The sequence below is a fragment of the Podarcis erhardii genome (assembly GCF_964252035.2).
Source record: "Podarcis erhardii genome assembly, chromosome: Z".
NCBI classification, from domain to species: domain Eukaryota; kingdom Metazoa; phylum Chordata; class Lepidosauria; order Squamata; family Lacertidae; genus Podarcis; species Podarcis erhardii.
Window position 1 is genome coordinate 26,408,446 of NC_138504.1, and position 13,895 is coordinate 26,422,340.

The following is a 13,895-nucleotide window of genomic DNA, read 5'->3' on the forward strand; positions in this document are numbered from 1 at the left end:
AAAAAGGAATTGAACATGTCTGGTGAACTTTTGGTGCCTCCAAAACATGAGAAATCCAATTAGTCCCAAGCTGAGATGCTATTTTCCCCCATATAAACATTGTATTTACAGCCAATGGTGTCAGAGGTTGGATTATCGACCTGTGTTGGAGAAGAGAGTCATTGGTCTACAGTCAACATTTCTGGCGACGGGTCAGTGCTGCAAACATGTTGAAGCATTAATACTAAAATAGTTGTAGATTCCAATTCCGGTCGATAGCAAACAAGCATTAATTTCTCCTATTCCTCCACATTGTATGGGTAAAGTCGACATACATGTTTAAAACTCCTGGGTTTCTCTGTCCACTAATGAGACTTCCCTCCTTCCACCACTTGTAAGGAGTTGCAGAGACAGCATACAATAGGAAGGAAAGCTTTGTTTGTTTAGGAAATTTTTTAATGTTTGTTGTTTTATTCTGTTTTTAATCTGTTGGGAGCCGCCCAGAGTGGCTGGGGAAACCCAGCTGGATGGGCAGGGTATTAATAATAATAATAATAATAATAATAATAATAATAATAATAATTTATTTGTTTCTAGCAAGTATACACCACCACCCCTACCGTTAACTCCCACACACTCCATGAACATTGTAAACACAAGGAGCAAGAGAAGTGGAGACCCAGTTAACTTGGAAGAAAGATTCCAATGGCAAGCTGGTTCTTCAAACATTAGATGCAAAGTAAGGAATCACCACTTCATTCCCTTCCTTGACTGGAACTCTGCCTTGTATGGAGGCACCTAAGAGCATCATCTACCTTCTCTACCCAGCATGCTCTGCTTCTTCCACCAGTACATGCTCCATCAGGAGAAGCAGAACCTTGTCATTCCAGGGACCCTTACAGGTATTAAAAGTTCACAGGAACCCACTTCATAAAAGGAGGTACAAAGCTACATATAATAACATTCATTGGCTTCACTGGATATTACCGGTACACCTGTCAAGGCATTTTTCTTAGGCTAAGGATGCTCAAGGAATGTAATCTTAGTGAATTCTGATACGAACTGACAGACCAGGTCCACCATTTCCAGACTAATGTGTGGATTAGAAAGTAGTTCTACCTTGGCTTTTGCACTTAACAAATGTTCCCAAAGACTCCATTAGAAATGAGCATCTAGAGAGAGAAAAAGATATTTTAAGATAGGCATTTAAATATATATTTAGATGTGAATTTTCATGTGGGTTTTTAAAAATACAGGCAGCTCCCCATTTGCACACATTTGGCATGTGTGCGACAGTTGGCGCACATGCCGTTTTCAACACCGAAGGGGGGCAGAGCAGGCTTATGCTCACCCTGATGATGTATGTGGTGCCTCAAAATGCAACCCCTGTGCAAATGGGGCATTGCCTGTACAAAAACAAATGGCAGACTACTGTGGAAATAGAATGGAACAAGTTTGTGAGCAAAAATGGCACTAAACAAAAATTGACTGATTTGCACACTCATGATTGTCCATGAAGATGAGTTTGCAACTGTGGTGGCGATGCTAACACAGACAACACAGGGTTCACTTCCTAGGACATTGTCACGCAATGGGAGGCAAGAACATGAAATCTTGTCTGCTGACTCCATAGCAACAAAGATCCCAGCATTACTCTTTCACCCCATCCCCACTGACTCTACCATCCGCTACTGATGCCTTCCCATACATTTTCTGCTTCCTACAATGCAGAAACAACCCCGTGTTGAGGGAGAGGGAGAGGATCACAAAGAGGCAAGAAACAAAGCTTGGTTTTTCTCAGGGATGTGAAACTGTTGCTCTCCAGACGTGGCTGAACTACAACTCCCACAGTCACTGCAGACCACTGGCCATGCAAACTAGAGCTAGTAGAAGACGGAACCTAAAAGCACCTGGAAGTCCACAAGTTCCCCATCCCACATTTAGCATCAAGAGCACCACAGGCTTTTATCTGGTCCTGCTTTTCAGCATTCTCATTTGGCTATTTCTGTGCAAATTAAAGGGTCTCTCCCAAATCCACACCCCTCTTCACAACTCTCTAGTGTGTAACCATAGAAACAATCAGTGCAGAACACATTCTTCAATACACGCCAGATTTGGAGTGCACTTCTCTCTCTTCCTATCTCTCTCCCTTCCAAATCCAAGGCACACCCATCAACGTTAATGTGTGAAGCAGATGGGAAGGAGGGGGGAGGGGAGGAAGAGAGAGTTTGAAGCCCTGCATCATCTCACAGACGTGATTTAAGGGCAATGGGACTCATTGACTGGTGGGGTGGCTACCTTTTAACAGAAGTCTTTGGTGTCTCAGGGAAAACCCCCAAAGCAGGAAGAGGAAACTGTATGAAACGTGAATGTGTTTTTGGTATCTGACAGCTCCGTAGGAACATTTCACTCAGCATGCCCGCCTCTCATTACGGTAAATTCTATAGCTGTTGCACATAGAAGCCTTTCCTGCTGATATCAATAGCTCCCTGCTGGAATAAATGCTGAAGGAAATCAATGTCAGCCTTGGTGTTATTGTTGTTATTATGGTATCAAGTCTACAGCCTGGTCTTGCCTCTGTCAGAGCTCATGTTTGTGTGTGTCTGTTAGGGAATGGGGGGGGGGGGGAGAGAAATGGAATTCAGTTTGCATTAAAAGGTGAATTTACCAGATTTGCACTTTCTGAAACAATACAAGAAGTGAAATGAAACCATCCCTCAGAATCTGCACGTATCCGAATTTTACAGTGCAGTTCTCCAACCAATCAGTGTTTACAAAAAGATGCATATTAGGAGAAAGTGTATTAGCTAAAATTACTTGCAAAAATGCAGTCAAAACTGCATACAGTAAGGTGTTTATTAGAAGAAATTCCAAATTGCTCCTGAGACACAAATAACATTGGGAAAAGGAGAAAGACAGAACTAAAATTGACAGATCTTTCCATCCGCAGTGTGAATTTGGGGTGGAGGTGTTACTGACTTTGGTGTGAAGAACTAGCTCTCTTACTACAATATTTTGACAGCTATCTGGGTTTCCAAATATGGTGCTTGCAGCAAGAATCTTAAGAAGTAATTTATTATATAAATTTTCCAACCGCGCTATGCTCCCACAATGGATGAATGACTCTATCCTGCAGGTCAGCTTCACCAGTTTTCCCCACCCTTTGAATGCCTGTGCTTGCATTTATTATCTTTTCTCAGTATTAATGTATCCAGTACATGTTTAATGGGATCTTTTTTTGCTCAGCAGACACTGAAAGGTGCAAGCAATGTGTTAAATCTTCACACTGAGTGCTCTCGGTCTGATATGCATTTATAATGAGTGGTTCATAGCTCCACCACCCAGAGCCCATGATTGTGAAAACTGGGTTGATTAATGTTCAGAAATCTTCTTATTACCATGTGTAATCACAAAGTATATAGGCTGTGTGGTATGCAAATTAAGGACATTATTATTATTACTAGTGGGTTTCAACAAGCTAATCATGCCCTCTTCCAAGATATTCCATTATAAACACATGCACACACACTTCTCCTCCTATTCACTCTTCCTAGGGTTGCCATATTTCAATAAGTAAAAACCAGGACACCTCAAAAGCTGTTGAGCTCATATATATATATATATATATATATATATATATATATATATATACGATTTTTCTATTCTTGTCTAAGATCCAGGACAAAGGGCAGCCCTACCTCTTGTACAACAGGTATAACCACTGAACTTGGCACTCTTTGTAAGGAAGTTCTGGACCTGAATGCAGCTGCCATATGTGGTGAATGGCTGAACTGTATCTCACAACCTTCCCACTGAAGAACTTTCCATCACTAAACTGATTCCACCCACTCAAGCAGTCCATTGGATCCCCCTGGAGAGGAAGGTGTAACAAACATAATTTGTCAGCTGAGCAAACATAATTTGGTATATTAGAAAAAAGGTTCACTAACACGTGGATGAATTCAATTGTTGGAATAACAACAATGGTCCATGGGTAGGCAAACTAAGGCCCGGGGGCTGGATCCGGCCCAATTGCCTTCTAAATTTGGCCCGCGGACAGTCCAGAAATCAGTGTGTTTTTACATGAGTAGAATGTGTCTTTTTATTTAAAATGCATCTCTGAGATATTTGTGGGGCATAGGAATTCATTCTTTTCTTTCTTTTCCAAAATATAGTCCTGCCCCCCACAAGGTCTGAGGGACAGTGGACTGCCCCCCTGCTGAAAAAGTTTGCTGACCCCTGGTCTGGTCCTTATGAGGTCAAAAGCCAGTGCGGAATTGTGTGAAAAGGCTGGGCTAGAAGTAGGCAGCAACAGCAGAGACAGAGCCATGACATATTTCTGCTGGGATCCAAGGTTGTGGCTATGGGAAAAGTTAGACCTGATTGTGTGAATGCTATGAGCCTCTCCATCAGACGCTCAGGTTGTATATATGTGTAAACAAACCATATATCCTAAAGACGCCACAGTCTCTGCTGTGCCTCATTCTGAGGAAACTGAACCCTGGCTAAGTGCCTGGAACCCCTGGAATCCTGCACTGGTCAGAGATTAGGGTGGCGTGCAACAATACCTATTGAACTCTCAGTCTTTCTTTGCTGTAAGAAATCTAACTGCTAGTTTTGCATTCAGCTTGTACTCCAAAGAAGTACTTGATGCAAAAAAAGACTTGCTGTTTTACATCTGTGACAATCAATCTGAAAGAATTTGGATATGAGGAAATATTATATTCTTAATGAAGATTATCTGAAATTAAAGACTTTAATTACAAATTAAGCTGCCCTTAGCTGCTGCAGAGACAGTGTACAGATGCTCTTAACCTCTGTGCAAATCAGATTTGTACTTTGTCATGGCAAAGCTGATGGCAATTATTGGTTAAGCACTGAGGTTGTAAGTGCTGACACAGGAAAAAGGGGTTTCATGCTGCTTACATCACCCTTTTGACAGATTGGAGACCAAATCTTTCCTTCAGATCCTGAGTTATTTTTTATTCTGGCAAATATTATCTATTTACAAGTAGGGCTCTTTTAAGCTGTGAGTCTCCAGCATGCGGTGCTATTGAAAGTTTACAGAGTAGGGAGAGGGAGCTCATGGAGGGTTGGTGGGCAGTTTACTACCTTAGTGGCTGTCACACAGCCACTCTGTTTGGCATTAGAGGGAAGAAGGGGGGACCAGCAACAAAATGTTGTACCGCTTTCCCAGTCCCTAGCCAGAGAGCTCTGGCTTTCAGGGTTCCAGCCAGCCTGAAACAGGGGCCATGGAGGAGGCCCAGAAGAAAGCCACGGTTGGGGACACCCTACCAGAGAGATCTGCAGACACTCCATTAGAAGAAAATTTATTCTCTAATGTGCATTATGCAGAACTGCTTGCAGAATCGTTTGTACTAACTTCAATAACTTTACAATCCATTTTAAAGATGTTGGATTCCTTGAATATGCTGGTATCTCCGGCTTTACAGAGAAGCGCAGGCTCTGGCACCATGGAGGACCAGCCTAAAATTCTCCTCTTGGAACAGCACCATTGGTTCCTTCACAATGCAAAAGGAAGTTTTAATCACCCCCACCTTCCACAACATACCAAAGGCTAGGCTGCAATCCAGCACCAATTTAATTGGATGGCTTTCAAAGGAGACTGGACAAATTCATGGAAAACAGGGATATCACTGGCTTCTAGTTACAATGGCATTGTTCTTCCTCCCTTCTGACTTCCAGTTGCTGGAAACCACAGGACGGAAGAGCGCTTTTGTGTTCTAATTCTGCTTGCAGGTTTCCTACAGTCATCTGTTTGACCACTGTGAGATCAGCATGGTGGGCTAGATGGACCATTGGCCTGGTCCAGCAGGCTCTTATGTTCTTTGTTCTTAATGCCATTAACAATTTCTGCCCGGTAATGTGACAACACAGGACATACCTACATCATGGTTGCTTAAAATGGTATGATACTGCTTTAAATATGTAGCACAGATGGAGGCAAAATCACCAGTCCATTCGAACATCCACTTTAAAACATTACAATATGCATTTATAAACATTAATTCCCTCTGACTATTTAGGAAATGCCTGTGCACTGAGAGCTGATGTACCACAGAAAGGTGCAGTAATTGAAAACATATACTCAGCATTTGCAGGGAGGTGCAATAAAAACAGCAATGACAATTATCCTCTATCCAATGCTGTTAACTAATCTGATGTATAAACCCCACTATCAGCTCATTTCTTCTACAAAAAGGAGTGCCTCTCTATCTTCTACATCATAAACTTAGCACAAGCATATGCTTCAGAATCTGACAGACAAAAATATTTTTCTTTTTTCTCAACCCCTGAAAAAAGGCCATTTTGCAGAATCATATCTGAATATTCTCTGCGTGCGTGTCTGTGTGGGCTGCCATTTTCCCTGGAATGACACTATGGATGATGCAAAATGGTGGCTAGGCTGTCACCACAGTTGCTGCTGCTGTCATTTGCAGCAGCAGCAGCAGCAGCAGCAACAGCAGACCCCACCCCAACAAAACTCATTAGGAAAAGTCAAAGAAGCTGTGCTATGACCATTGCTAATGTTTTGCCCCCTCCCTTCCGAGAAACGGCTGGAGAATGTCTTCTTCCCCTGGAGAAGGCCTTTCCAATTTATCTTCATATATTAGGAGAGGACAGTTGCTTATACCTCTCCCTAAATACAAATCTTACTGAGCCTTCAGTCCTTTTTGCTATTTCTTATCTCTATACAGTACTATCATTTTAGTCACCCGTAATGTGTGGATCTCTCCTGCATAGCTGTCAATAGCTTTTCCCTTTTCTTGCGAGGAATCCTATGCGGAATAAGGGAATTTCCCTTTGAAAAAGGGAAACATTGACAGCTATCGTCTCCTGTAAAACATTTGGCTAGCTTAATAAAGAAACAAACCCATCCTCTTGCAGTATTTGTAAGGTAAGCCAACTCTTCTTTTATTTTGCATTTTAAATGCAAAACCCAGCCGTACTTCACGGTTGGTTGAACTCATGCTAGGAGAGCCCTCTAGGCCTCTCTGACTTAGAATTCTCCCCAGACCACATCTCATTGGTCCTGCTTTAAACCCAGGCGTTTTTCTCTGACCTGAAGGTGTCCTTGAACTCTGGTATAATAATAATAATGATGATGATGATGCTGATGATGCTGATGATGAATTTGTACCCCACCCATCTGGCTGGGTTTCCCCCGCCACTCTGGGTGGCTTCCAACAAAGATTAAAAATACATTAAAATGTCACACATTAAAAACTTCCCTGAACAGGGCTGCCTTCAGATGTCTTCTAAATGTCAGGTAGTTGTTTATCTCTTTGACATCTGATGGGAGGGCGTTCCACAGGGCAGGCGCCACTACCGAGAAGGCCCTCTGCCTGGTTCCCTGTAGCTTTGCTTCTTGCAGTGAGGGTACTGCCAGAAGGCCCTCATCGCTGGACCTCAGTGTCCGGGCAGAACGATGGGAGTGGAGACTCTCCTGCAGGGATACTGGGCCTGATAATGCCTCTTTGTCAGGATGGAGGACTGAGAGGGGTTGTGAGTCTATATAGAAACTAATCTACTGTACAAAGGTGAAGTTTACATTCATTGCTCTGCCCCCCTTTTGCCTCTGCCCTTGCCACTTGTCCCATGATTTCTACGTTCGAGCCTGACAGGTTCTTTTATCACAATGCCTCCTCTGGGAAAACCCAGTTTACTGCTAATTTGAAGCAGAAGTCAATTGGTATATAAGGAGAAAGGTACACCAACATGGTAATGAATTTCCATGAGGACTTAAAAAGAAATCACAAACTGATGTGGTAATATCACCAAATAATTTTACTGTGACCATCATCAAATATTTTAATTAAACGACCATTACAATTTCATTTCAATTTGCCAAAATGCAAACCATACCCGACTGCATAAGATGATTACATAATTAATCAAGGGTTTAAAGAGAGGACAGCAGAGTTCATAAGTATCATCTGCTAACTCATACCCATCTTAACTTCCATTAGAACTCCAAATCTCTTGAGCAACTTGTGATATCCTCTATCTCTTTCTTATCTTTCTTGCAGCCAGAACATAAAGTGCCACTTTATGTGCAACAATTCTGTTAGTGTCACTCAAAGGAAAGGGAACCGTTTCTGCTATAGTAATTCTGCTTCCAGGAATTAGCAAAGGTTTCAGGAATCAGTCTGTTGGAGTCCTATATAAAGGGCACATTAACAAGAAATGGGAACTTTGGAATGCCTAATTAAATGCAAATGCCTTCTTGAATCATTCCAGAAGCGCCAATCCCAAAGTTGTCTCTTATTCATTTTAAGTGTAGAATTCAACTCTGAGAAGTAATAACTATCTATAAGGTTTTGTCTTATAAACTTCCATTATTTGTTATTACCCCATTCCAAATAACACAAAGCAGGAAAACGTTTGGCTGACAGGCTTGCAGTTCAGCTGGGCGCCATCAGCTCTTGCCTTGATTGTTGGCTACCCGAATTCTGTACATAAGAGAGCTCCAGTGGTTCCTGAAGGGAAGGACTAAAAGTTTCTGAAGAAATTTATTCTGCACTACTGTATTTCTAAGACTTTGATGGAATTAGAACCTGAGCCCCAAATGTGATGTGCAAATGTGGAGAGCTGAAATTAAGACTGGGAATATAAGGAACAGATAAACTGAAATTGTCATATTTGCCCCTCTCTATTCAGAACTCCAGTGTTGCTCCAGTGGAATTTACAGGTAGATAATGGTGACTGTTGCTTTTCATATGTAAGTTGAAAGAGAACTAAGTGTTGGGCTCTGTTTTATAAGAAAGGAACAAGTTAATTCCCAAACTTTTAATCTTCCTGAATTTTAACCTAGGCTATAAATATCCTTGAATTCACCACCTCCTGTCAGCAAGTCTTTAAATATGAGATAAAGATTCAGCCAGCAGAGCACACTAATTAAGACATTCTGGTTTCACTGCCTTCCTCCCAAACCTCCTTAGCTGCAAGGTATTAGGGAGAAAGTCACTTGCTAAGCTATTCTGAAAGGGGCTGAGAAGACTCTGACTGGCTAAATCTCAGTTTTCACACAGGTCTGTATTAGACTATCAGTTTTAGAGATTAGCAACAGGCTAAAAACGGACTTGCTTAACAACTAAATTGCACCAGAGGCTATACTGAAAAACAGGAATGGCAGCTATTGCCTTACAGTGATGCTTTAAGGTTTCAGTAAATGTAAGTAGCTTCCTTAAAGATACAAAAACCTTCATTGTTTTGTAAAGTGGCACAGCACTTCACCATTGTGTTGCATTGTTTTCCCCTGATTTCTCTTAAACCACACATACAACAAGTAAAAGCACTTTAAACTGAAATGCTTGTTTTCATGGTATCACAAGTAGGGACAGTTGTGGAATCTTCCTCTACCAAATTTAATCCTCTGTTTTGCAGTTGTGTTTTCAAGATCTGCCCCAATCAACCAATGTGTTCTACCAGCACAAATATCTTTGCACAGGGGAACTCCTGGTAGGCTCCTGTCTCAGAAACTACAACAGCACCTCCTACATCTGAAGAAAGAAATACTGATTTATTTGAGGCTTTCAATGGTACAGGTCAGGCTACAGGTGCAGATCGCTTAAGGCATGACTAGAGAGTTCCAGAGCAGCATCAGGAGCCCAAAACCAGATTAAAGCTGAGAAGGTATTTCAACAAACCATCATGTCCCTCTTGCCAGCTTTAAAGGTGCGATGTGGCATGCTCATTCTCAATACTCTTTCTCCCCATGAGACTGGTGTACTTGGAGGTAAGTGCTTTCCTGGGGGTGGGGAATGAGTCTGTTCCCAACAGCATAGATGGCATCAAGTTCTCAGTGACATGATGGAGAACAGCTCCTTTGGCTCCCCCTCCTTCACCTGTCCAGCCTCCCCTCTTTGAACCCTCCCTCATTTCTAGACAATCTCTCTTTTCCATGGCTGTGGCAGGAAGGGGGCCAGCAGGACTCCCTGCCTCTCAGCATCCTCTGTGCCTCTGTTCCTGTTCTTTATCATCTAACAACAACTGCCACCCCAGTCCCAAGCCAGTCATGACCACAGGGCTCTTGACACTGCCCCATCTCTTCTATTATGTACATGCAGCATGCCATTACTAGAACCAATTTAAAGGGTGCATGGTGGTGGGAGGGATTCCACTGCCCATGCAGAAATCCTTGAGCTGCTGGAATGTGGTACTTAGTGCTACATCAGATACAGCCCTGTGATTCTCAGAGGGGTGGTCTGCAGAGAGGAAATATGGGCTTGTAGCATCCAGAGAGATTAAGAATGATGAGGGCCGATTGCAATTGTGGCTCTTGGACCGCAAGTTCCAGGCCCCAGTTGTACACGTCACACATGTATTTTTGACCACATTTTGAAAATGTGAGCCATGCTCACATTCCATTTTTAGGTGCACCCCTTAGAAAGTGAAGTGTGTAGAGGCCCACAGCCCAATTTAAATACATATATAACATACTGTATATACACCCTGATACCTCCATTGGACCAGAAACAAGCTCCAATCTAGTCTCTGGTTACTACATGAATTGAGTAAGTGATGCAGTAAGACTGAAATAGATGGAGTGTTAAAATAGGAGGCTGCATAATTGGAGTGAGTGCAAATATTTCTACAGTGAGAGAGAGTCCTGATTTATAATCCTATCATGTTCACTTGCTCCTGGGAATCAGGAAAAATTCATTTGAAGAGGATCCGAACATCCAACTAACAGCCCAGGGGGAAACAGTGGAGGCAGATGGTTTTAAGAATGGATCTACTGCTTCTCTTACCCAAAGGAAGGCACAGGGCAAGGAGAAATGTGATGCAATATTTAGTATAATTCATGTTTTTCGCCCCAGGATCTCATAAACACCAATGCTTTTTAGTTTTTTTAGCAAATGAAAAAAAATTGTATTTCTACTAAGACACAAGTCAAATTTCAGGCAGTTAGTCTACACTTTTTGACTTCATACTTTTTTTTTATTTACAAATGTGCAACTTGAGCAAGGTGCAGGAGAAATAGCAAATTCACAGATAGGCAGCGTTAAATCTTAAACAGCAATTCCCCATCTCCCCAAAGGCACACAATTGCACTTTCTCAAGGCTACCTATTGTCTAACAGTTCCAGAAACTCAAACTATATTTATTCATCTCAACCGAGATTCAAAATCGCAAGATAAATAATTACTAATTTATTATTAATTATGGAAATTAAAGTATTACTACTAACACCACCACCACCACCAAAAGCTTTTGGCCTGATCCTAACAGTAAGATGAAGCCTCCATTCCAAATTCCAGTGACATGGAGAGATCATTAGTCTCAGTCAGGGGTAGTCAACCTTTTTATACTGCCCGCCCATTAATGCATCTTTCTTGATGGTAAAATTTCCTTACCACCCACCAGTGCTCAATGGAAGGAGGATTCAGCTTGTGCTGTAGAACCCCCTACCGCCCATCTAGAATCCTGAAACACCCACTAGTGGGTGGTAGGAATCAGGTTGACAACCCCTGGTCTCAGCTAACAATGCACCTTACCTCTCTCACCAGCAAAAGAATACAAGCGAATAGTAAAGAGTACCCACAGAAGTGACGCTGACACAAAACCCCACACATACACTAAGTAGAATAGAAGTATTGCCACCCGACCACACCTCACTCACCACTCCCCCCATCACCTCTTTCTCCCTCTTTCCCCCCTTTCTTCCTAATGTAACACTAATGTCTCAACAAATGAAACTGATTTGTAGAAAATGTAACTTAAAAAAGAGAGACATCACACATACTTTTGTAAACCAAGAAATCTTTGATAGAGAAATAAATAAATAAATAATCCTGGTTATAATACTCAAAACAACAATAACAGTGCAACTTATCTGTCGTAATTAGGGTTGATTCACAAAGTTAAACATAGCTACCCTTCAAAATTCACATTTTCTAAATTTTGTGATGCAGATTTCTAGCCAAGTAATGTGTACAAAACTGCATTTATTGGGGTTAAATATGCAAAATATTGATGAACATATAATACAAAAATACACTTTGTTAAGGGAAATCACTTTACTTTGCAAATAGTGTATTTGCAAGGCTATCAAAGGCTAGGCTATTGCCATTGTAGCTATGGAGCTGAAACCTAATAATGAGTTTAGCTCTAAGATGCCAGTCCTTCAAGGGAGAAGATGTCAAGTTATACATAGGATGGGATGGGATATTGGCCTTTGAAAATTTAATTGGCCTTCACTATAATGTACATTCCAATTAAAATTGAAGGACCAGTAAAAAATTATTTGCATGTGCAACCTATGCCCAAGTACCAAGTACCATCATGAAAAGTACAAGAAAATTTATCACATGAACTAGCCTCACACCAATCCTTTTGTTTTCATCACAATAACTGTAGACATTTCTTTATTATCGAAACACTTCATACCAAGTCTTGGCTTTATCTCCTCCTTGACACCCAAATCCTACACATGAATATCAGTTCCCTAAGAACAGTATTATATGAGTTGATATGGAATCCACGAGCTTCTACTCAGCTCTTACTTTGTCAGCTTGAATAGCTGAGTTGGTTAGAGAGTTGTGCTGCTAGTGCCAAGTTTTAAGGTTTGATCCCCATATGGGACAGCTGCATATTCCTGCATTGCGGAGGGTTGGACTAGATGGTCCTTGGGTCCCTTCCAATGCTAAAGTTATATGGTTCTATACTCAGCTCTTTATAGTTATCATGGTCTAGGCATTTTAATTTTTTTTTTTGCATAATATAGCAGGTTTCCGCTGTTGCTAGTCTAAGATTATATGGATCTCACAGCCCTTCCTCACATTTACAGTTGTGTTCTTTTTTTCCCTTTCTTACAATGTTCTGGGCTTTGTAAAGCCACAGTTTTTACTGGAATTACTTTGAAGTTGTGAAGTCCAGATTGATTGAACACTCAGAAGACTGGTACCATCAACTATGCACACAGGCTTATGGCAAAATCAGGCATACTAATCTTCCGTTCTGAGGGTAGGGGGGAATTGGGGGAAACTTATTGATTTGGTTGAAAATCAATAAAAATCACACACACACTATTGTTTTGGCAAAAGCTGTAATATTTCACATAACATGATGACACAAGAGCCCTTCTCCGACATTCAGAACATGAGTTGGGTGGGGGAAATGGATAAAGTCAGCAGACCCCAGTCTTATTCCTAACCTTCCCTCTGCATGTAGACACTTTTATCCATGTAGTCAGGCATCTCAGAAAAGGCAAGGGCCCAGTTTTTAAGGAGACAACCCTCCACAGATATCTGTTGCACACGTGTAAACTATGCAGATGTTCAAGTGAATTGGCATAAATTGGGGGCAAGCACAGCACACAGAAACCTGCTGCCCATTCACGCTCCACACTCACTGAAGGTCTGAAAACAGCTAAGGTGATTGTCCAATCTGTACGTTAAAGGTATTCTCTCCACATCAGCTGACCTGTTGATGGGCTCCTGAGTGCATCAGATGGCTCCAGCTTGCTACAGAGGATTCTGAGGCTTGTTGTGCATGGGAACCTAAGAAGAACCCTACTGGATCACATTCATAAAATAATCATAATAATAATGTCCTCACAATTACATGCAAGTATGCCCTATGCCTAGGACATGGAATACACTATAATATCAGCACACTAGAATGATTTAACAAGTGTTTTCCATTTGCTACATTACCCTGGACTCAGGCATGCAGAATTAATTGCAAAGGCGCACCACTTATTCAGCTACACATATCTTGTTGCTGCCTACCAGTAAGTTCTCCATTAGTTTATTTCATTGAAATCAGTTCTAAAATGAAAGAGACCTTTTCCTAGAACTGTCAGCTAATTAAAAGTTGCTGTTTTTATCTACCTTAACTAATTACACACACAAAGAAAATATTACACCTATCCGATGATGATGATTTAT

At 41.5% G+C, this 13,895-nt stretch overlaps 1 protein-coding gene across 3 annotated transcripts in view; it reads right to left on the reverse strand.

Moving 5' to 3' along the window:
- DCX (doublecortin) overlaps window positions 1-13,895 on the reverse strand; it is a 106,033-nt gene that overhangs the window by 42,493 nt on the left and 49,645 nt on the right. The gene's annotated exons all lie outside the window — the stretch shown is intronic.